At 40.7% G+C, this 21938-nt stretch overlaps 1 protein-coding gene across 1 annotated transcript in view; it reads left to right on the forward strand.

Annotated features, from left to right (window-relative positions):
* Positions 1-21938, forward strand: part of Map2k1 (mitogen-activated protein kinase kinase 1) — a 79587-nt gene that overhangs the window by 10723 nt on the left and 46926 nt on the right. The window lies entirely within an intron of this gene.

The raw sequence follows: 21938 nt of genomic DNA on the forward strand, positions 1-21938 counted from the left end.
ATTGTCCTATTGTATTTAATGTTATATTAAGAAGAAATTTTTTTTTAATCTCCAAAAGCATGTCTTTTGTGTGGACTAGCCTACATTTCATTAGCATTTAGACATCTGTCATCTCTTTGCAACTAGCTGGAGTATATGGCTTCCTTTTATTTTAGTTTCTTCCAAAAAATTCTTGTGTGTACTGAGTTAGTATTTCAAGTATTTAACATTTATTTATTTACTTTTGGTACTGGGGATTGAACCCTGGGGCACTCTACCACTGAGCTACACCTCAGTCTTTTTTTTTTTTTTTTTTTTAAGACAGAGTATTGCTAAATTGCTGAGGCTGACCTTGAACTTGTGATCTCCTTCCTTTGCCTCCAAAGTCATTGGGATTACAGGCATGTGCCACCATGCCTGACTTTAAGCACTTAACACTTCGATTCTGTTGTGATTGAACATTTTTAAATTTGTGTTTTTCATCATGATTAAACTGAATTTTATGACTTCTTTGTATCCTATAGTTTAAGTTCACTTATATGATCATTTTTTTTTTGCTTAAAAGTATGTGCATTCCTCAATTTACTATTGTTATCTGTAAAACATAACTTTTTCTTTTCAACAGTCTCATCTTGTCTTGCTCTCAGGGGCAGTTCTTGTGTCTCGGGAACACTCAAGTATAATGAGGTTTCACAAGAACCTTCTGGGCCAGGGATCTTTATATTCTTTCCAAGGAGCCATGAAAATAGGAAGCAGCTGTCCAGCTTTGTAGAAGCAGACCCTGTTAGGGCCGAATGGGACATTAGCCCTTTGCCTTCATTTGAGAGATGAGGAAACTAGAGCCAGGGAGGGGAAGGAACTTGTTAAAGAGTTCTGATTGCCGGAGTGGTGGTTGAACTTTTATCCAGCTCATTTTCATATGATGTATATATTACATGTTTTCATCTGGGACACTTAATGGTTTGAAAATTTCCCAAGTTTCCCCAGTAATGAATTTTGGTTACTTCAGCCAGTATTTTTTTTTTTTAATTGTTTTTTGTTTTGTTTTCAAGCAATAATCGAACTCTGGAAAAGTTACCCCTCTGTATCCCTACTCTCCTAGGTAGTTGAGGGAAAAAAGAATAAGGAAATGGGGGAAGGAAAGGGTATTTTAGTCCTTGATCCTTAGTAGGAGGGCCTATTTTTAAGCTTCATAATGTCAGTTTTAAAAGCAGTGGTTTTCAAAATAACCATAGACGAAAATCCCCTTGAAATGAATGCCTTTCTGGAATTGACCTATTTTGAATTTAACTGCTAGCAAGAAGGGTTCAGAATCTCAAATGTTCTTAAATGCATTTGCTTTTCATAGAAAGTGGAACAACTGAGTGATTAATCCACCTGGGTTTCAGATAAAGGTCAAATCTTTTTTTTTTTTTTTGGTACTGGGGATTGAACCCAGGGGTGCTTTACTGCTGAGCCACATCCCCAACAGGGTCTTGCTAAGTTGCTAAGGGCCTTGCTAAGTTACTGAGGTGGCATTGAACATGTGATCCTCTTGCCTCAGCCTCCCGAGTCACTGGAATTATAAGTATGCACCAGCAAGTCAGGTTAAGTCTTGAAATCTGGGGAATTGTAGGGAAAAGACATGGCTATTTAGCCAATCATTGTTGTCTTCATAGATTTGTCTGGATTCAGCTTAACTATTTTTTTTTTAATTGAATTGTAACTGATATATTAGGTTAGTTTTAAAAAATTAGATTACTCAAGGCCTTGGGTTTGATCTCCAGCCCAAAATATGCGTGTGTACACATGCAGAGACACCCAGCAGATCCTCGCCTTATTTAGAGTGTAGAGTCAAAATTATTTGCTGTTGCATTATCCTTTGTTAAACAGTCCTTCAAAAAAGTCCTTGTTGGGGGAGGCCTCAGAAGTTAACAAGAATTTCAAGCTAACTGTAAAACTTTTGTGTAATGGTTTACTTAAATCCAGATTGAAATCCTACCAAATTGCCAGCCTGTCTTTCAGCTTTTCTCTTCCTCTAAGGGTTTGTGGTATGGTGGAGAAACAGGAAGAAGAGAGCCACTTAACATTCCAGTAATTATTAGTATAATAGAAATTTTATCCTGCTTATCTTAGGCACTCATTTGAATCCACTGAGAAAACTTGGTCATTGGAGCCTAGGAAAGATTCCATTCACTAAAGGAAAGACCAGCATACTTTGGGCCAGACTCTTAATCATATCATATTAACATTACATTACACTTATATATATTAGATACATCTAATATTAATTTAGTTGGAGATTGTAACACTTTTATTATTTTATTGAAGCATTCCTTCTAATACTTTCTTGTTTTGTTTTATTTTGGTAACTAAATTAATGCTGGCTTAGCCAAAAATGTAACTGATTGCATTTCTATTTTTGAGTATTCTAAATCACTGAACAATTAAAAAAAAAAAACAACACTAAAGTATTTCCAAATAGAAAAGAAGACATACCATTTTGGATTATGGGCAGTCGAGGACAGAGTTTGTGAGGAAAATTCCAGAAACCACTAACAGTTTTTTTTTGGTTGCAATAAACAAAGTTTCAGCTTGATATGCAGTCACTTGGATGAGTTTGTAAATTCCTGCATGACTATTTGAGGTGGAAGGGACACAGGGTAAGCGGAAATTACTGGTTCCGGGAGCTCAGAGGACGTGGGTAATTAGAGGCTTGCCCACAGCTGAGGACCTGGAACAATTCCTGATCAAGTTGCCTTCTTGATAGACAAGGCTGCATGTGTAGGACTTATAGCTTTTATTCTGTGAGGTAATAAAAATGGATCTGAATGCAGGAAGGAACAGTGGGATGAAGTTGGTAGGTGGGACACTTTTATTCCTAAAGAACACAACTGGAAAAATAAGTTACCATTTATTGAAGGCCTATCTGGTGTCTTTACATTCATGGTCTCAAGTTTGCATTAAAATTCTATAAAAAGATCATAGCATGCTATTGTACAAATAAGGGAAATGAAGCTCAGGGAAGTTAAGTAATTCCTCAAGATTGCACAATTAGTAAGTGGTGGAGTGAAGTTTAGAGCTCTGGTCTGTCCAGTGCTTTTTCCCTGTGGCCCTTCCTATACTATATAAAATGCCACAAGTTTTTATGGAGCTGTACTTGCCAAAACTGCAACCACTAGCCACATGTGGCTATTTGTACTTAAATTAATTCAAATCAAATAAAGTTTAAAAATCGGTTTCTAAACTGCTCTAGCCACATTTTAAGTATTCAGTGGCCCTATATGGCTGGTGGCTACAGTATTGAACAACACAGATTTGACCATTTCCATCTTTGCAGAAAGTTCTATTAGTGCTGGTCTAGAGGTCAGTTAATCTTGCCCTTTAAATTAATTAGTTAATTAAATTTGCCTCTATTTTGTAAAGGAGAAAATGAGGGACAAAGAAAGGAAGTAACCTGTTCAGCCTCATACATTTCATTAATCTAGGTCTTTGGACTGGTTGCCTGGTGAATTTTCCCATGCTCCACCCTCTCCCTTAGAAACAAAAATAATAGAATGGAGATATTTAAAAAGAGAGACTTCCCTGCTCTCTAAGCTTTGCTCAGCCTTTAAACTAGATTCTTTCTCCTAAAATTTGGCCCTGTGTTTTCCCAAGTTCAAAGGGCATGTCCGGATTAGTTTCCCCCAAGGAAATGAAAGATGTTTGTTGGAAAGGAATTCCATGCTTAATATATGAAGTGGCACTTGGATTCCCTCTGGTTCCTCTTTGCCTTCCTACCACTTTGTAATTGAACTTGCAGCTGCTAACCATTTGTCTTCCAAACAAGACCAACTTCAAAACAGTTCAGATAACAGAGGTATGTATACTTTGAATATGAGCAGCTGCCCATTATTTGCTGTTGATTCAAATGGTATTTGTGTTAGGGTCAAATACATTTAGATTATGACCAAAATTACAGTAGATTTCTAATTTATATGTTAGATTAAAAGATGTGTTAACATTCATCGAACTGATACTTACTACATACGTAGTACATACCTGGCACTGGGTTGCAGGTGGACTAAAAGGACTTTGTTGAAAATGGGGGTAAAAAAAAATGCAGATGTTATGGAGAAGCCTAATGCATTTAAAATTCTTGTCTGAATTATATTGTTGGTGTTTGCCATCTGTGTACTACCTATTTAGTCTTGGAATTCAGTAAAAGCTTCAGTTTAGGTCATAACTCTGAAGCAAATTGAAGAATTGTGCAAATGTCCTTGTAGTAGATGCTATTAAAGACATTTAAATTATACCCTCCAGTGTCTAAATGACAGTTTAAAGTACATGTGTGCACGCTTGGGGGATGGGCACGTGGGAGCAAAAAGGAGGCATTGTACTGGGGTAATATTTTTAGGAAGCCTAAATGTGATGTTTGATTGCAGTATAACTAACACACTCAGGATTTAGAAAGTTATCGTTCAGAAACTGAGAAATTAAAGTTTTGGGTTTCTTAAATGTTAAAATCATATGTTTGAGTATGCTTAGATTAAAAATGGAGAAATTGGAATGACGACAGGGTATCCAGAAAAGTGCCTGTCTTCCTTGAGAACACAAAGACAGCCACAGAAAGGACTTTAAAGATGGTGGGAACAGCTGGAAGGAATCCCTAGGAGCTTTGACATCTGGTCTTTCTAATTGCCTGATCATATGGTGGGGGATTGAGCATCCGGAGGACTCTCTGTTGTTCTGTAGAGTTGGATCTAATTTCTAGAAGGTTGGGAATAAGCTTTTGAGAGTTTGGAGGCAGTAGGCCCAACTGCAGGATGGTCTTGAGAAAGGTTCACCACTCAGAGGGTTCTTGTTAGATGAGTACTAGCAGTCATGAAAGGCTTAGCTTCCCAGTTGGATTGTGAATGATAGTTCCTCCTCCCCAAGTGGTTCATTTGAATCCAGAGACTAACTCCTTTTTCAGGGGAGTCTGAAAGTCTTCAAGCTTTAGAATTTTCAGGGCACAGTACTTTGGAATGACAGTAAGTGTAGAGTAAAAGTGTGAGATCTGAGCGTCTTTCCTGGTGCAAACTGAATACTTGCCATTTGACCATTTTGTGCCTTGGTTTCTTCTTTGCAGATTGGGGGTACTGGGAGTGGCGTTTTATCTCCCAGGTGTGTATGAGTTGCACAGAATTATATTGGTCACCACTCACCACACTTTTAAACTCTAAGTAGATAGTAGGTAGATTAAATTTTATAGTTTAAAGGAGTCTTAGAAATGTTCTGTTGAAATTCTGTTTGCAGAGAAAGAATCTGGGACTACAAACAAGGATTACAGGAAGTTGGTTGTGTCATATAGCAGTGCTATTTCAAATTTGTGACTTTTGAGTAACACAGCTTGAGGGCCATGTAGTACAGCTGAAAGACTTTGGGTCCCCGAGCCCAAAAAGATTGAGTGAAGCTGCCTCTTAAAATCTTTATGACCTTGTGAAAGTTTTCATATCCTTAATGGGCATAATAATACTTACCCAGCAGAAAGGATCATAGATACTCCATGTATGTAAACTGTTTTTCATGATGAACAGAGCTAATGGAAAGGGCAGGATTATATCCCCAGCCCAGGGTGCTTTTATCAGGTGAGAAGGAGAGAAAATTCTTACCTCTCAAAGCACTTCCAATGATAGACCTTTGTAGCTTTCTTTACCCACAAACAATTAGCATAGAAACAACCGGGCATACTTGCAATTTTTTAGGATGTGCGGGAAGCAAAAGAATTATTTTCAGTGAAACAGGAGTCTTCAAAAGGTGCCTCGGAAACAACTGTTGCATAGTGCATCCTAATATAGACTCCTCCCAGCTTCTCTGGGTCAGCCATCTGCCTAATGAGCACCACCAGGAAGCCCTTCTTTCTTCAAGAGTTTAACAAGGATTTCCTGGGCTTTGTGTGCATGCACGTGCCTGGAGGAGAGGGCAGAGCGAGGAAAGAAGAGTCACTGACCTTTGGTGGAGTAACTGGAAGGTAACACTCCTTCCTGTGGTTGACACCAGTGGGGGAATCAGCTCATGGTTCATCTAGACATCTCCTCCCTGGGTCCAGGCCTCTGCTTTGTGTCTTCTGGGGATTCCCTTCTCCACTCTCAGTGTATGTAAAATTATGATTTAGGGCCCGAGTTTAACTGGTAGGTCACCTCTTCTGTAAATCTGTCCCAGACCTCTCTTCTGCCCCACTCTGGGCAGAGATTGTCTGCTCCACTCTCCAAATTGTTCTCTACATCTCCCATCACACTTTAGTTTGTGTAACTCTGTACAGTTGGACTGAACTTGGAGAAGCCCAGCCTTATTCTTCCTTAACTCTGGTGCATAGCTGTTCCCTGATATGTTAGCTTTATAGCACTAAAACAAATACCTGAGATGATCAACGTGTAAAGAGAAATATTTATCCTGGCTCAGAATTGAGGAGGTTTCAGTCTATGATGGATTGCTCTCTTGTTTTAGTCCTGTGCCAAGGCAGCACAGTATGATGGCAGCCCATTTGGAACAAAACAGCTCACTTCATGGCCAGAAAGCTGAAGAGAGGGGAGGGGACCGGGGTTCGTTCCCCCTCAGTGACCTGAAGACCTCTCTACCTCTTAGAGGTTCTCCCACTTCCCAGTAGCTTTGAGCTGGGGACCACGCTTCTAATACTTGGGCCTTTGGGGAACATTTCAGGTATAGCCTGTAGGACCTGGAATCTGATTTGGAACAGTTTTATTGGCAACTAAACAAGCCTTGAGATGATGGGAAGACATCCATCTGAGGACATCCTTCTCCAAAAGGCAAGGCTCTATTAGTCCCAGTGAACTCTGACTTTGACATCATTGGTAGTCAGCTATTTTCATAGTATTAGTCACAGGAGGGTCACATTGTTGCATTTGATAACTCTGGGGGCTCTTTATTATCTCCCCCTTGGGTGCTAAGAATTTAACTCAGGACCTCACACGGGCTGGGCAAGTGCTCTACCACAGAACTACATCTCCAGCCTTTCTTCATGTTTTTTACATCCATTCATTGCCTCACTCAATCCCCCTTAGGCATGGGGGATGTGTTATCTCTGCTTGACAAATGAGGAAACAGGATTTCTTTTTTTTTTTTTTTTAATATTTATTTTTTTTTTCGGTGGACACAACATCTTTGTTTGTATGTGGTGCTGAGGCTCGAACCCGGGCCACACTCATGCCAGGCGAGCACGCTACCGCTTGAGCCACATCTCCAGCCCCGAAACAGGATTTCTTGTTGAAGGTCTTGTACATGTCAAACAGGCAGCCAAGGATCTGCTTCTTCAGCCCAGAGGAGAAACGGGTGGGAAGCATATATTGGTGGTGACATTAATTTTGTGCCTGGCTTGGAGGAAGGCTCGGGGAATGTTTGGAAGGCTTGAAAGTGTCTGTGAGCCTCTTTTGCAGGTTAAGCTGCTTGCTTATTCCCAGCAAATGTTGTGCCCTTGATGGATAAATGACAGTGGTGGCTGAATTTACATGGCACCTGTTGGCTTTTCACACTCCCCTTCACGCCTCTCTGGGGACTGAGATAGGACAGATGGCCACAGACACAGGATTCTGAGCTCTGCCTCATCTCTGCAAAATCACATTTGGGGAAAAGTTAAGTTTGTGCAATAACACAATTTTGGTAACATGGTTTTGTACTGCTGGTAAGTTGTTTAACATTCTGGATAAATCACACTTCAGCAGAACTCATTTGGGAACAGAGCTTAATTTTGCTGTAGGTGGCTGTGATTCCCACCCACCAGTCCTCCCACCCCCTAATAAATCAAGGCTGATAAGGTGAATGCTGTGCTAAGCAAGGCTATTTCTGGGTCTAGGATAGAATTATATTAATCATCCTTTTCCCTTTTAATTTCTTCTCCCATGAATATAGCCACCTGTCCTTAAAATGCTAGAGTGGAATTGATCATAGTAGTTCAACCTCTTTCTTTTGTGTACCTAGGAAGGGATTGAGGCCAGTGAGATTGGGTGGTGAACCCAGGGTATTGGCAGTGAAGACCTGAATGAGGTCAGGGCTCCTGATTTCTGCCCTGCTCCATCAATTGCCCTTTGCTTCTGTTAGGACTAGAGGAGAGTTAATGCTGTGTTCAATTTAAATCAATAAATGTTGCTCATTCTTAAGGGCCCAAGCACAGGATGAATTAATTTCCTTTTAGCCATAACGTTTTCTCTTGACATCTTTGATAAGGATAGTTAAAGACTTGTCAGATTTTTGTACAGTAAAGTGTAGTCAAAGGGTTAACTGTGAGTAGGTTTGACTGATAGGATTTAACCTTTGGGCCGGGAAAAATCAGGCAAGCAATGGATAAGTATATTTGGAGGGAGAGAAAATTTTGTTTTAACAGTTAATCTAGAATAACACTAATATACCATTTGGCTCTAAAAATCCTCAGCTTTTAATGTCTCAAATACAATAGACAGATGTATAACCCAAAAGCAGGTGTCCAGGCTGCTGAAGATGTTAAAAATGTAACCATAGGTCCATTTCTGGAACTTGAGAATCTATTTCTTATTTGTTGTAGAAGCTTCAGTGTTCTACTTTCTCCTGCTACTGAACTTGGGAGCTTTGGGAACTCAGCTGCTGATGTGTCCTTTCCTATCTGAGGGTGTGTGTTTTGTGTCCAAGTGGGAACTTTGAGGAGGGATACACATGCCTGGCCAGCCAGCTAGACCTAATCAACCTGTACCATGTTCTGTGTAGCAGGTAGCCTAGTTTTAACTCAGTTGAAGATGATGATTTTCACCTGCACACAGTATATTTTTTTCTTGGCAGTACTGAGCATGGAACCCAGGAGATCTACTACCACTAAGCTACACCCCCAACGCCCCCTTTAAATTTTTTTTTTTTTAGTGGTAGATGGTCACAATACCTTAATTTTATGTATTTATTTTTATGTGTGCTGAGGATCGAACCTAGTGCCTCATGTGTGCTAGGCAAGTGCCCTACCACTGAGCCAGAACAGCAGCACCTCCTTTTATTTTTTGATATAGGTGTCTTGCTAAGTTGCTGAGGCTATCCTCGAACTTGCAATCCTCTTACTTCAGCCTTCTGAGTTACTGGGCCCACAGGTGTGTGCCACCATGCCCAGCGGCACACAGTGTCTCTTATAGTAAATGGTCATTGTTTACAGATTTATTGATTTTAGAAAAATCTTAAAAAGTCTCAAGTCTTTTCTAATTGAGGGGAAAAAGAGATGCTAATTATGTCCTATTCTGCTTCTAATACCATGATAGTTGTGTGTATGTAACCCTCCCCCACACACACCCCTAGACTCTTCTGTCTTGGGTCTTAGGAGTGATCCCTGGAGGCAGACAGCTGAGGTCGGGATCTTGGCACTACCTTAAACAGTTGTGTTGGTTGAATTGATTGCTTAACCTCTCTGATTCCCGGTTTTCTCACTAATAAATATGGGGGTTCAAAAGTAACTTCACACAGTTGTTTAGAGGGTTAGTAGAAGTCCTCAGCATGACACCTAAATCATAGAAAGTGCTCAAAATAATTTTACCCATTACTGTTGACATTTCATTTGGGGTTTCTCCTTCATTATTGCCAGTGTTTGGGAGCCTACCTCTCTTTGAAGGTTGAAGTCAGGTCAGATATTACCATGACTATGGTCTCTATCAGAAAAGCTCCAGCAGGATTGTACATGAACTACTCAGGAGAAGAGTCGCTTGTGGGGAGGTGAGTGGTGATCTTTATACATACCTGTTCTGTTTTACCACCTACTCTGTGAGCTTCTAGAGATGAAGAGTTAAGTCTTGATGCCTCCTCTCTAGCCCAGGCCTGGCATATGTAGGCATCAGTAAACATGGAAAGCCGGTGTTGGTGTACAGAACTTATGTGGACTGAAGCTTTATATGATTGAGTTTTGCTGATGTCAAATACAATATTTATGAACATTGAATTTCTTGATCCTTTTTTTTTTTTTTTTTTGGTGATAGAGATTGATCCCAGGGCCTCACATATGCTAAATGTGTGCTCTGTCATCAAAACTACACTGATAACTTTTCGTTTGTGTGGTACTGGAATTGAACCTTAGGCCTTGAACCTGTGGGCAAGAGAGCTAACACTGAGGTACACCTCCAGTCACTGATAAATATTGAATTTTTTTTTCCTTTTTGACTGATTAAGCAAGGCTGGACTTGTTGGAGCCCTTAGATGGGAACAAGGGATGTGACTCTTTTTCCTGGGTTATTATGTAAGTGCTTACATAATGCCTGACACAAAGGAAGTTGGAAGTGTTATCTAGTCATGTAGTCTAGTTATTAGATTGTAAGTGAATATGCTAGGTATAGATATTATAAATATATTTGTGATCTGAGGGCCTGAAAGAGTTAAAGCTCCTCTCAGAATAGCCTAGGCAGCTCCCAGGAAGTAGCTCAGAGGCAGGATGTGGCAAACCAGTGGGTAAATGAGAGCCCTTCTCCTTTGGAAGAAAAGGAAGTAGGTGGGGAGAAGTAAAGAGGAAGAGCTCAGTGGACAGATCTTTTTATCTCTGCTGTAAGAATACGCTTTTTGTTTGAATGCCAAGCCGACCCTGTAGAATTTTGACCCCAAATGACCAAGGTCCTAAGGATGCTAGTAATGCTGGTTTTGGAGTTGTTTTATTCTGCTCCACACTAGTAACTCAAGTTTAATATGCAGTGGAGTATTGTCTAAGTAGATTTTTTTTTTCTTTTGAGGTATTGGGAATTGAATCCAGGGGCACTTTAACACCAAGCTGCACCTCCAGCCCTTTTTATTTTTTCTTTTGAGACAGGGTCTCACTAAGTTGCTTAGATCCTCACTTCAGTTACCAATGCTGGCTTTGAACTTGCGATCCTCCTGCCTTGGCTTTCCAAGTTGCTGGGATTACAGGCATGCACCACCATGCTTGACTAGATTTTTTTCTAATTTTGATTATTGGTATATTGTCTCCCCACTCCACCTCTTGATATATCCTTTAATGCCCTTTGAAGATTTAAAGTGAACAGGAGGTGTCATCTAAAAATCACACTTTTTCTAACCAAGAATAAATTAGAAGAGAGATATTTTTTAGAAAAGTATCCCTCTAATGTATTTACCTGCTTATTACTGCACTGGATATGCTGGTGCATGCTTATAATCCCAATCCAATTTAGCAAGACTCAAAAATATGTCTCAAAAATAAAATAAATAAAAGGGCCAAGGACATTGTTCAGTGATAGAGTGCCACTGCATTCAATCCCCACTACTTTAATTTTTTTTTTTTTTTCTAGCTACTTATCCATTTCAGAACACATTTCTGCTTGTTCTCTGAGCAGGTTCTGATGATAGTTCCCTGTTATACAGGACAAGAGAGTGCTTTCATTTATTTCAGACAGATTTTGTTCTACATCAGATGACCAGCTGTCAACAGAGTTGATGGAGGGCTCCAGACCTCCTGACTTAAAGTCCAGGGTTGTTTCCACAATATTAGTACTTTTATTTTTTTCTCTAGTGCTGGGGATCAAACCTAGGCCTTAAACATGCTAAGCAAGTGACCTACCACTGAGCTACAGCCCTGGCCCTTTGGTACCTTTATACATTAGAAGAAAATTATCAATGAAGGGTACAGTTTTTTTTTTATATTTGTTTTTTAGTTGTAGTTGGACACAATACCTTTATTTCACTTATTTTTTTAATGTGGTGCTGAGAATCCAACTGAGGGTCTCGCACGTGGGAGGTGAGCGCTCTACCTCTGAGCCACAACTCCAGCCCTTGAAGGGTACAGTTTTACAAATAAAAAATGCATAAATGAAATAAGTGAACTGAATTTGGTAAGGCTTTATTATCTCTGAAAAAAGTAACACTTTAAAATCTGCATTGGGTTTAGGAATTGGGACTTTAGGCTCCAGATCTATGGTTTGTTACACGGAAACATCTCTGCCTTTACTATGTGCTGGTATACACAATGGGCTGGATTTGACTGTCTTGTCAAAGGCTTCTTTGAGCTGGTCCTTTGACCAGGTAATGAAAGGGTTCATCACCTAAAAGACAAATCCCCAGTGGGCTTCCAAGAATCTGGAATGGAGCTCAGCAGTTTCTAGACTTTTCTATATAGTTCCTCACCTCAAGGAAGCCAGTGTGTACAGGTCTTGACTCTATTTCTTTGAAGGTTTGAAACTATAATTTGGTGGGGGGGTGGTTATTGGGGATTGAATCCAGGGGTATATTACTACTGAGCTATTACCCCTGCCCTTTTTATTTTGAGATAGGATCTCATTAAGTTCCTTAAGGCCTCACTAAGTTGCCAAACCTGGCCTTGAACTTGTGATTCTCTTGCCTCAGCCTCCTGAGTCACTGGGATTACAGATGTGCATTACTGCATCCAACCTAAACTATAATTTTTATACTTGCCTAGATGTGTACCTGAGTACAGGATGTGTACATGAGTGGAAGATGGGTAATTTTGCCCCAAAGCTACATGCTTAAATTGCACCCTGGTCAAAATGAAATCTCTTGCATAACTTTAAATATTTAAATATTAACATTTTTGACATTTTTTATTTTTATTCTCTCTGAGTTGCTAAGCATGTTGCCATTACTGAGGCTGGCTTTGAACTTGTGATCCTCTTGCCTCAGCCTCCAGAGCCGCCGGGATTTAGGGATTTATAGATCAAGGTCCAGGAGGATCCTAAATGTGAAACTTCTGGCACCTCCTCCTGTGGAGTCAGCACATCACTCTCAGGGCACATGGATATGTTAACAATATGCAAAGTATTGTTAACTAGGGGAGCTTCCCTGAGTTTCGATGATTAGAGTTTTTCTTTTTAAAATATCTTTATTTTATTTATTTATTTTTATGTGGAGCTGAGAATTGAACCCAGGGCCTCTGCATGCCAGGCAAGCACTCTACCGCTGAGCCACAACCCCTTCACCCACAGCCTTTTAGAGTGTTTCTTGAAGCTCCATTACTTAGGCATGATTGGTTTAATCATTGGCTATGATTGAACTTGGTTTCAAGCCCCCTCAGTTCCCTGCAAGTTGAGCTGTTATCACATGTCTCAGAGCCCCAGCTCACTAATCAGGTATTTGGCCTTTCTGATACTGCCAGTGTCCCATCTAGTCTTCTCTTTGGCACAGACTAAGGGCACATCATGAGTCATATTGTTAGCAAAAATTGCCATTCCCACTATGAATAACAAAGACACTCCTATTACTCAGGAAATTGCCAGTATTTATAGGCTACCTTTCAGAAACATACAAAGGCCAGCCCCCCCCCCCCCTTTGTAGTACTGGGGATGCTCTCTGCCACTGAGCTACATGCTGGGCCTTTTTTTTTTTTGTGCCTCACACATGCTAGGCAAGCACTTTACCACTGAGCCACAACCCCAGCCCTACCTTTTTTTATTTTTTACTTTGAGACAGGGGCTCACCAAATTACTGAGGCTGTCCTCAAACTTGAAATCCTTCTGCTTCAGCTTCCGGGGTTTCTGGGATTACAGATGTGTGTCAACATGCTTGGCAAGTCAAATTATTATATAACATCTTCATACCCCCAAAGCTGTCTAATCCTCATCTTTGTGATGTGGTAAATCATGCCTTGGCTGCTCACGCCAGAAATCTGGAGTTCTCAACTCCCCCTTCTCTCTGCGTGTGTCCAGATGGTCACCCAGATGTGGCAACACTAAATTCAGTCTCTGTCGCATCTACTCTCTTCACTGTCCCCTGGCTACTGTGATGTGATGCTCTTGTCTCCTCTTGCTTTTCTGACTGCCTTCAAACTGATTTTCCTCCCTTGTTTTCCCCCATCTCCAACCTGCCTATTGCTGCCAGACATTTGGTTCCAAAATATAAAAATGATCTTACCACTTTCTTACTGTAGAATTTGAACAATGTATATATTATAAATTCATTTGCGTAAAACACAAATAAAACATACTAAGTAAAAATGTACTTAGAAGGGTGTGCTACGGATATAGCTCATTTGGTAGAGTGCTTGCCTTGCATGCACAAGGCCTTCGGTTCAATCCCTAGTACCACACACACACACACACACACACACACACACACAAAGTACTTGGAATCTAGAAGAGTACATATTCAACAATGTGAACAGTAATTATTTGAGGGAAGGTGGCACATGTGCATTTCTGAACTGGTTGGATTGTTTGAAATGAGCACCTATTATTCTTTTTTTAATGTCTGGTAAAATTATAGACATCTACCCTGCTCAGCTTCTTACTGGGGTGCTGTGCTCTTCACCATACAGTCTGGCCTCAGCTGACCCCCAGCCTCATCTTGGCTTTCTCCTAGATTCACCTACTCTCTGGCCACTTGGAACCGCTTGTACATGCTGATGCGCAAGCTTGGACTGCTTTCCCTTCCTGTCCTCTGTGAAAATTGATAACCTTCAGGACGAAACTTGGGCATTACATTTTCTGACCTTCTCTTTATTTTCATCATCTTAGAGGGCATTTAGGGTCTTTTCTCTTTGTTCTGATAGCCTTCTATGCCCAGCTTGCTTTCAGCATTTTGTCCTACAAGTAGAATTGTTACTGCCTTTATTAGTATCCTTTCCTGTGTTTAGCTTGCATCATGATGCCTCTCTATCTACCTGTTTAACCACCTACCTGCTTAATGTCTGTCTGTCCTTTCTCCCCGTCACTTACATATCCACAATATACACAAAGAGATTGCCTTTTGAGGGCAAGGAGTGTGTTCCCCTGTTATTTCTTACCTCAAGTACACACAGTGCCTGTCACTCAGGGGACACTCTAGAATAAATCTGCTTTGCATTTATGTATCTGTAGTATTGGTGGATGTTACCCAGTTGTCCACTCAAGTTCCCTATTCCATGCCCTTCTCTGGACTGAAGCAGTCCTGGAAGTTTACATTCTCATGGTCATTTCTGTAATGGGACTTACTTTTCCCTTTCTGTGGTTTTTCTTTTCTTTTTATTGTATGTTGAACTAGTTTGGAATTTGGCCGCCTTTCTCTGGTTTTCACCAAACAACAGTAAGAACAAAATATATACAGAGCTATTTGTGTGCAGCAGATTGGGTGGAAGGTCTGGGGTAGAAAGGGTGTGTTGTTATTACAGCAATAAAGACAACTTAAAATCTCGTGGTATTGGGTATCAGGTTTTAAAGACCTTTGCACTCTGCTGTGGTACATCCTTTCCTTCCTTTCTTACTACTTCTTAGTCACTCCCCAAATGTTTACCATTTTATTTTGCAAAATAATTCAGTTCTCCAGCTCCACCTCTACATGCTATTCAGCCTCTCTTCTGCCTATTCCATGGCTTAGGCGCGGACTCTCCTAAACTATGGGCATGCTTTCTGGTCCTCTAGTGTCTCTGCTTGAGTGGTGGGTTGTTAGCATAGAGACTTATTTCCTCACCCTCTGTCTCTCCAATTCCCTGACCCTGAAGATAGAAGTGAGCATTATCAGTATTTAAGTTTTTTTGATTTTGTGTTTTGGTGCTGGAGATTGAACCCAAGGCCTAACACATGCCAAGTACGCACTGAACTACTGAACTATATACCCCAGCTCAGTTTTGGTTTTAATTAATTCTTTTCATACATATTACTAATTCTTGGTAGGTTTTGACTGTACTAGGGCAAATGTTGTTACTTTAGGGACCTGACTAGTAATTTTTCACCCCTGTAACCCGCCCCCCCCAATAAAGGTGTGCATCTAAGCCAGCACATATGTGGTGGTTTGTCCTGATCCTGAGATCAGGATTCTCTGAGTGTTAATAGAGAATGATGTAGGAGTGGAATTTTTCCAAGAGGTGATGTATACTCAGGTGAGTCTGGCTGACCTGTGTACTTTGGGACAGGAGAAGGATCCACTGGTAATAAAAATGTACTTCTTGTACATTTAAATCTGGAGAAAAAGGATTTCTCAGTGTGATCCAAAATTGGAAACACATTTTGAATTCTGTGTTTCTTTCACTGCATCTTCTTGTCCTTAGCTCTGCTTCTGAACATGGGCTATTGACCTTGGTAACTCGATTGTCCTCATGGTTCTGCATTGTTAGGTCTAAGATCCTGGTCACCTGGGGTCCTATACCTTCTCCCACATTGAAGAGTTGGTACCCCTGATTCACAGACTAGTCTAGACCATTATTACTCAGGGAGTTTCTCAGAGGGCTTTCTTCTCTATGTTAGGTCTTCAAGAACAGGCAGTTGGTAATGACGAGTAGATCATCTTTCCCAGGCTGCAGTCAGCCAGCTTGTCCTTTTGTAAATGGCCAGTCACACCGTTCTCTAGTGCCTCCACCAGTCCCAGGTCTCCTTTCATTTGTTTTTATAAGGTCTGCATGACCCCTATGGTTTACTTTTTCCACCGATGGGGGAATCCCAGCTCTTTGCTGGCCACCACGATTTTTACTTCTTACTGCTTCTACCAGAGTGCTTTACCAAGCACAGTGTTATAACTCTTCCCTTCCCACTCCAATCAAAATGTATCAGTCTTGGGTGTTCCTCTGAGGGGAGTTCCTCTTCAGGTAGATTTAATTTATTGTCCTTCTAGGAACTTTCACAATTTAGCAGAGCACACTTTTTAACCTAAAGGAGTAACGAGTAATGGAGAAAGATCTGAGGGATGAGCAGGTAGGGTATTTTGTAAGAATGACTTGAAAATCTTCAGCATGGTGTGGAGGAAAGAGCAAAATTTGGAGTTCTGCTCTTAGCCTTGGTAATTTACTTAACTGTTCCTTCTTTATTTCCATATCTGTGATGTGCAAACAGTATAATAATTATTTTTTTTTCAGGTTGTGAGGACTAATGGGTGATCAATGCCTAGTATTTAGGAAGTTCATCCCTTCAGCTGAATCTAAATTTCATTTTTTTTTTGGTACTGGGGATTGAACCCAGGGGTGCTTAGCCACTGAGCTAGTTACTGGGTTTTGCCAAGTTGCCCAGGACCTCGCTGATTACTGAGGCTGGCTTTGAACTTGTGATCCTCCTGCTTCAGCCTCCCAAGCTGCTGGGATTACAGCAGCTCCTTGCCCAGGTACATTTCATTCCTTATCATACTGTTATGTACCTTTTTTTATCCCCATCAAGTAAAGGTTATATTCCTTTTTTGTCTTCTATCTTTTGATCTTTGAACCCTCCAAACATTATCACTTATTCTTTCTGTAAGTTTAGAGAAAACTGATGTTTTAGGAATTAATCTGTGCTGACATGAAACAAATTTTGTCCACTGGGGCAGAAGTTACTCTAGGCTTTCAGTTCTTTCAAGCAACAACCTAATACGCCCTCTTTGATTCAAATATTTGTTCAATATTTGAGATGAGTCTCAGGGAGTGGGTGGTCCCATCATTCCAAAGTGTGTGTGTGTGTGTGTGTGTGTGTGTGTGTTTGTGACTATCTGCAGAAACATGCTGTGGGAAGGTAATGTATATGATTTCGAAAGCCTGTTTTGTTCCAAGGGATAAGTTTTTTTCTTTCCTTCTTTTTTTGGTGGTGGTGGGGTTGTTTTAAAAATTGATAGGAGCACATGGTTTTTATTCATTTCTTTTTTCTTTTTTAGAAAGTTTTTTTTTTTTTCTTCTTGTAGTTGTAGACACATCTTTATTTATTTACTTATTTTGGGATACTAGGGCTTGAACTCAGGGGCACTTGACCACTGAGCCATGTCCTCAGCCCTTTTTATTTTGTTTTATTTTTGGGGAGTACTGGGAATTGAACTCAGGGGCATTCAACCACTGAGCCAAATCTCCAGCCCTATTTTGTATTTTATTTAGAGACAAGGTCTCACCAAGTTGCTTAGCACCTTGCTTTTGCTGAGGCTGGTTTTGAACCTGTGATCCTCCTGCCTCAGCCTCCTGAGCTGCTGGGATTACAGGCATGCGCCACCGCACCTGTCTAAAAATTTTTTTTATAGCTGTAGATGGACACAGTACCTTTATTTACTTATTTTTACGTAGTGTTGAGGATCAAACCCAGGGCCTCACACGTGTGAGGCAAGTGCTTTGCCGCTGAGCCACCATCCCAGCCCTTATTCATTTTTTTTAAATCAAACTGTTGTTAACTTTAAATTTTCGTTTAGAAGCTTAAAATCAACCTGATTTAAAGTAAAATTCAAGATAAACACCTGTCCTAATTCATTTTCTAATTTTTCTCTCCCAGCCTTTAGTTTTTGTTTACAATATTTTTTTTTAAATATATTTTTTAGTTGTGTATGGACTCAGTGCCTTTATTTGTTTTTATGTGGTGCTAGGATTGAACCCAAATCAAACCCAGTGCCTCACACTTACAAGGCAAGTACTCTGCCACTGAGCCACAACCCCAGCCCCTTGTTTACAATATTTTTTTTTTTTTTTAGTGAGAGAATTTTAATATTTATTTTTTAGTTATCGGCGGGCACAACAACATCTTTGTTTTGTATGTGGTGCTGAGGATCGAACCCGGGCCGCACGCATTCCAGGCGAGCGTGCTACCGCTTGAGCCACATCCCCAGCTCCATACAATATTTTTAATTCCAATTCTGCACCGTTGTCCACAGATTAACCTCTGCTAGAATGCTCTTTCTCTTTTTTTGCTTTTCAAATTTTATCCTCATATCTCCTATTCCTGCAAAACTGGTTCTCATTCTTCTAGCATGTCTTAAACTATGGAGTTGTTTGTATCCTAGGCCCCTTATGAGAGTTAGGGATGCTGTGGGATGACCCTGGCCTCACAGTCTCCGGTGGTAGTAGTGAAACAGTGAAAAGCAATAGAGGTAGTGTTTAAAGACATTGTGTATTTTCCCCACACTATTTATTGCATGAACAACATGAAAATGCAGGAGTTTTGAAAACTACCTCCTATCCCATTACACCTGATTTCATTAATCTGCATTTCCTTCCAGTGCTTGTTCATATGCAGTTTTTTCCCCCCTCATACATAATAGAATTTTACATTCTTTTTTCTCTTTGGTACTGGGGATTGAACCCAGGTGCAATTAACCACTGAGACAATCCCCAGCCCTTTTTTTTATATATTTTATTTTGAGACAGGATCTTGTTAAGTTGCTGAGGCTGGATTTGAACTTGTGATCCTCCTGCCTCAGCCTCCCAAATTGCTGGGATTACAGGGGTGCACCACCACTACCAGCTAGGTGTCAACATTTCTGATGTCCATGAGTCTATACAACTATGGGCAAGTCACTTCTTTCTGAGACCCAGTTTCTCCTTGTCTAAAATCAGGGGTTTAGACTAATTGACCTATAAGAAAATATCTATAATGAAAGTGTCTAACACTGGTGGAGTATTTCACATTCAGGCATGTGTGCATTGTTTATGTGTGTACCTTCAATGCACATACTTCAGATTCCTCCAGTATTGGCTTTTTTTCTTGTGCATAGAGTGGAGCCTGAGTTGCACAGGTTTTTTCTCAGTGTTCCTACTGCTTTCTCAGCTCTGAACTGCCACTCAGTGCCTAGACACGGGGGTATCTTTCTGCACACTCTTTTCCTTGGCTTAGGGATAGATGGTAATTACATTATTTATTTTTATTTTTTAAGAGACAGGGTCTCACTATTCTGCCCAGGCTGGCCTCCAGCTTCTGGGTGGAAGTGATCCTTGTGCCTCAGCTTCCCAAATGACTGGGACTACAGGTACTCATCACTGTGCTGGCTTACATTTGCTTTTTTGTTGGTGCTAGGCTTGAGATAGAGGTAGGGAAAGTTTTATGTTGTTCCTGTCCCACTTCAGCATTAATAGGCCCTGTGAATTTGGTTCCCAAGTGTGGGTTTTTCCCAATGCTTTCTCCCCTTTTCTGCATGGATGCCAAACTCTACTTGGCTTTTTTTTTTTTTTTCATCCAGTACTGGGAAAGGAACCCACACGTGCTTCACCACTGAGCTACATCCCCAGTCCTTTTTATTTTATTCATATTGAGATAGGATCTAACTCAGTTGCTGAGGTTGGCCTTGCAATCCTCCTACCTTGGCCTCCTGAGTTGCTAGAATTATAGGTGTGTACCCTGCTCCCAGCCAAACTCTACTGTGTATCTGTGGTGTGTCTTGGGCAGAACAAGTTTCTTATAACTCCTCTTGCAATAATAACCTTTGCTTTGTGTTGGTGTTGAGCATGGCTTTGGGCTTAATTTCTTTTTCTTTTTTTGGCAAGTAAGCAGGAATTTTATTAAAAGAAGGTGAGAGCAGGATTCAGAACTTCTTAGCACATGGGCAAGGGTACCCCCGCCCCCCCCCCCTTTTTTTTGAGGTAGAGTCTTACAATGTTTCCTAGGCTAGCCTTGAACTCCTGGGCTCAAGCAATCCTCCCACCTCAGTACCTGGGACTCCAGGTGCATGTCACCATGCCCAACTGGGCTTAGATTCTTCATCAGTTATGGGAAGCCATGCACCAGTACAGTCATTCTCTTGCATGGTTCATCATGTGCTTCACTGAACACAGCAGAGATTTTTTTTTTAACCTTTTCCTTGACATTGACTACACATGCAAATCACATCTTGGCTGCCTACTCTTCTCTGCTTGCTGACAGATGTGTAGGTGAGAAAAGTCTCAGTCATTGTTCCTGAAAGGAGCCCCCAGACCCATTTCTAGGGCCAGTGACATATGCTGGAAATCAGCTGCTTCTGGGCCAGCACAGAGCTGGTCTTTCACATTGGAATATAAAATTATTCAAAAGAAGAGAAGCATTCATATGGCTGTCAGATACTGTATTTGGGAAAGAGGTATGAAGGCATCGGAGGTCAAAAGACCTGGGTTTAACGTGGGGTCACATGCCCTGTGAATTTATGTACATCACTTTTCCTCATAGTGGAGTATAACTAGGTGGTCTTTAAGTCCTGTCCAGTGCTAATATTCTCTAATCTAATATCATATATATATTCAAAGTATAAAATTCACAGGTAAGTATCAGGGCTATGCTTCTCTGCACACACAGTGGTTGGCTTCCCGGGTTCCTGGGGCCTTGGTAATTTTTGCTTACATGTAACCTCCATTGACAAGATAAAGGCATCATTTTGTTTACTCTGGTCTTCTCTGAGAACACATGCTTTTCAGCACTAAAAGGCCTTTAGTGAAACAGCTAAAGAAACAGACAGTTAAGGGCAGTTGAGTCAAGATGTGATGGTAGACAAAAGGAGGTGGTAGAGAGCAAGGTAAGAGTTAAATGTAAAAAACAAAGCAAAACTGGAATGATCTGAATGCCAGACCAGTAGTTAATATATGCTATTGTTGGACAGAATAACATTCAGCTTGATAGTACTTATTAGGCACTTACTGTGAGCCAGGTATTCTACTCTGATGAGCTGCTTTAATCTCATCAACGTCCTACGTGTGATTATCACAGCCCCACTTTACTGATAAAACTGAGGCTTAATACTTTTAAATAACTTGTTGAAGATGACATTGCTACTTAAGGGGCCAAATAGGGATTAAACCCAGACAGCTTGACTCCCAGGTATATATTTGTGTATCCTAAATGCACAGTTTGATGAATTTTCAGAAACTAGACACACCGTGTAACCAGCTCTCAAATCAAGAACAGGGCATTACAAGCACTTAGCAATTTCCTTTTGCTCTGTATTAGGGTTCCTCAGAGGAACAGAACCAACAGGGTGTGTGTGTAGTATGTCTGTGTGTCTGTGTTGAGAGAGAAAGGGAGCAGATGTGCACATGAGACATCAAGAAATGTTGATGTTAATTTTAGGAACTTGATTCTCATGGTAGGAAGACTGGTAAGTGTTAAGTCTGTAGGGTAGGCCTGTGGGCTGAAGACCGAGCAGGAGTTCAAGTCAGGTGGCAGTCTACTGGCCGAATCTCTTCTTCTTTAGGGAGATCAATCTTGTTTTCTTTGCTCTTCAACTGATTGGATGAGGCCTGCCCACATGGAGGGTGATTTGCTTTACTAGAGTCCAACAAGTGAAATGTTAATCTCAGAAAAAAACAAAACTTTCACAGAAAGTGAAAGGACCAAACAATGTTTGACCAAATATCTGGGCACTGTGACCTAGCCAAGTTGACACATAAAATTAACCACCACACACTTCCCTCATGTTGC

The sequence above is a fragment of the Callospermophilus lateralis genome, chromosome 3 (genome assembly GCF_048772815.1).
Source record: "Callospermophilus lateralis isolate mCalLat2 chromosome 3, mCalLat2.hap1, whole genome shotgun sequence".
Taxonomy (NCBI): Eukaryota; Metazoa; Chordata; class Mammalia; order Rodentia; family Sciuridae; genus Callospermophilus; species Callospermophilus lateralis.